The sequence below is a fragment of the Callionymus lyra genome, chromosome 13 (genome assembly GCF_982586985.1).
Source record: "Callionymus lyra chromosome 13, fCalLyr1.hap1.1, whole genome shotgun sequence".
Classification (NCBI taxonomy): Eukaryota; Metazoa; Chordata; class Actinopteri; order Syngnathiformes; family Callionymidae; genus Callionymus; species Callionymus lyra.
In genome coordinates, this window is record NC_141830.1 from 2,881,802 (window position 1) to 2,885,209 (window position 3,408).

The window sequence follows — 3,408 nt, forward strand, 5'->3', positions numbered from 1 at the left end:
AAGTAAGTAAGTAAGTAATATTTATTTATTAATTAATGACTGTAATGAACTGTAATCAATTGACTTCATCTCCATGTAACGTATATTTGTGAACAAGTGGTTTGTCATGTTAACATATGATAATAAGATAATAATATAACCATAGGATAATATGTTGGTATGTGTTTATGTTATTATTATAATATCACATCTTTGGCCTTGTTTTACCTCATAATCTTGACCAGTGATACTTTAGATTCTAACACACACTCATCAAGTGTGTGATTGTGACCATGTCTTACCACACATTAGTGTGTAGTTGTGGGTCGACGTCACACACTGTGTCGCTGCACGAATCTCTTCAGTAACTGATCCAACGTAGTTTAATCCCATGTAGAGACGACACTATTACAATATTCTCTACACAAAAATGTACATTCTGGAGTACTTTTTTAACTGAAGCCACGACTAACAGTACAAATTCAGGGTTTAAATAAGTTTAAAAAGCCAGCTTAAAGCAGTTTAAACTTCATTTTGTAAATACATATTTGTATGAAAGTATCTTTGTTGAATTCAAGCACTAAATACAAGACAAACATGTTTTTCTCCTGAGAATTCAAGTATTTAATAAGAGGAACAAATGTGTGTTATTGATACTTGGTTCTTATAAGTGTGGTCAGTTGCAATGCATTATGGGACTTTAAATCAAGAGGTCTGTGAACCAAGAGTTACTAATGTGTATGTTGATGTAGAAGTTAGTAGTTTGGATCTATTGTTGGAACTGTTAGTAAGTAATTATTTGTAAAGATGTTGCTAGACCAGGGTCACAAAGCACTTAAACAATCAAAAACAATACACAGTTAAAATACATACAAATTTAAAAACTTTAAAAGATAAAGACAAGACAGATCAATACTTCTTGAAGGAGTCAGTAGATCATCAAACACAGATGTTTCTTGAAGGAGTCAGTAGATCATCAAACACAGATGTTTCTTGAAGGAGTCAGTAGATCATCAAACACAGATGTTTCTTGAAGGAGTCAGTAGATCATCAAACACAGATGTTTCTTGAAGGAGTCAGTAGATCATCAAACACAGATGTTTCTTAAAGGAGTCAGTAGATCATCAAACACAGATGTTTCTTGAAGGAGTCAGTAGATCATCAAACACAGATGTTTCTTGAAGGAGTCAGTAGATCATCAAACACAGATGTTTCTTGAAGGAGTCAGTAGATCATCAAACACAGATGTTTCTTGAAGGAGTCAGTAGATCATCAAACACAGATGTTTCTTGAAGGAGTCAGTAGATCATCAAACACAGATGTTTCTTGAAGGAGTCAGTAGATCATCAAACACAGATGTTTCTTCAAGGAGTCAGTAGATCATCAAACACAGATGTTTCTTGAAGGAGTCAGTAGATCATCAAACACAGATGTTTCTTGAAGGAGTCAGTAGATCATCAAACACAGATGTTTCTCGAAGGAGTCAGTAGATCATCAAACACAGATGTTTCTTGAAGGAGTCAGTAGATCATCAAACACAGATGTTTCTTAAAGGAGTCAGTAGATCATCAAACACAGATGTTTCTTGAAGGAGTCAGTAGATCATCAAACACAGATGTTTCTTGAAGGAGTCAGTAGATCATCAAACACAGATGTTTCTTGAAGGAGTCAGTAGATCATCAAACACACATGTTTCTTGAAGGAGTCAGTAGATCATCAAACACAGATGTTTCTTGAAGGAGTCAGTAGATCATCAAACACAGATGTTTCTTGAAGGAGTCAGTAGATCATCAAACACAGATGTTTCTCGAAGGAGTCAGTAGATCATCAAACACAGATGTTTCTTGAAGGAGTCAGTAGATCATCAAACACAGATGTTTCTTAAAGGAGGCAGTAGATCATCAAACACAGATGTTTCTTGAAGGAGTCAGTAGATCATCAAACACAGATGTTTCTTGAAGGAGTCAGTAGATCATCAAACACAGAGATGTTTCTTGAAGGAGTCAGTAGATCATCAAACACAGATGTTTCTTGAAGGAGTCAGTAGATCATCAAACACAGATGTTTCTTGAAGGAGTCAGTAGATCATCAAACACAGATGTTTCTTGAAGGAGTCAGTAGATCATCAAACACTGATGTTTCTTAAAGGAGTCAGTAGATCATCAAACACAGATGTTTCTTAAAGGAGTCAGTAGATCATCAAACACAGATGTTTCTTGAAGGAGTCAGTAGATCATCAAACACAGATGTTTCTTAAAGGAGTCAGTAGATCATCAAACACAGATGTTTCTTGAAGGAGTCAGTAGATCATCAAACACAGATGTTTCTTGAAGGAGTCAGTAGATCATCAAACACAGATGTTTCTTGAAGGAGTCAGTGGATCATCAAACACAGAGATGTTTCTTGAAGGAGTCAGTAGATCATCAAACACAGATGTTTCTTGAAGGAGTTAGTAGATCATCAAACACACAGATGTTTCTTGAAGGAGTCAGTAGATCATCAAACACAGATGTTTCTCGAAGGAGTCAGTAGATCATCAAACACAGATGTTTCTTGAAGGAGTCAGTAGATCATCAAACACAGATGTTTCTTGAAGGAGTCAGTAGATCATCAAACACAGATGTTTCTTGAAGGAGTCAGTAGATCATCAAACACAGATGTTTCCTGAAGGAGTCAGTAGATCATCAAACACAGATGTTTCTTGAAGGAGTCAGTAGATCATCAAACACAGATGTTTCTTGAAGGAGTCAGTAGATCATCAAACACAGATGTTTCTTGAAGGAGTCAGTAGATCATCAAACACAGATGTTTCTTGAAGGAGTCAGTAGATCATCAAACACAGATGTTTCTTGAAGGAGTCAGTAGATCATCAAACACAGATGTTTCTTAAAGGAGTCAGTAGATCATCAAACACAGATGTTTCTTGAAGGAGTCAGTAGATCATCAAACACAGATGTTTCTTGAAGGAGTCAGTAGATCATCAAACACAGATGTTTCTTGAAGGAGTCAGTAGATCATCAAACACAGATGTTTCTTGAAGGAGTCAGTAGATCATCAAACACAGATGTTTCTTGAAGGAGTCAGTAGATCATCAAACACAGATGTTTCTTGAAGGAGTCAGTAGATCATCAAACACAGATGTTTCTTCAAGGAGTCAGTAGATCATCAAACACAGATGTTTCTTGAAGGAGTCAGTAGATCATCAAACACAGATGTTTCTTGAAGGAGTCAGTAGATCATCAAACACAGATGTTTCTCGAAGGAGTCAGTAGATCATCAAACACAGATGTTTCTTGAAGGAGTCAGTAGATCATCAAACACAGATGTTTCTTAAAGGAGTCAGTAGATCATCAAACACAGATGTTTCTTGAAGGAGTCAGTAGATCATCAAACACAGATGTTTCTTGAAGGAGTCAGTAGATCATCAAA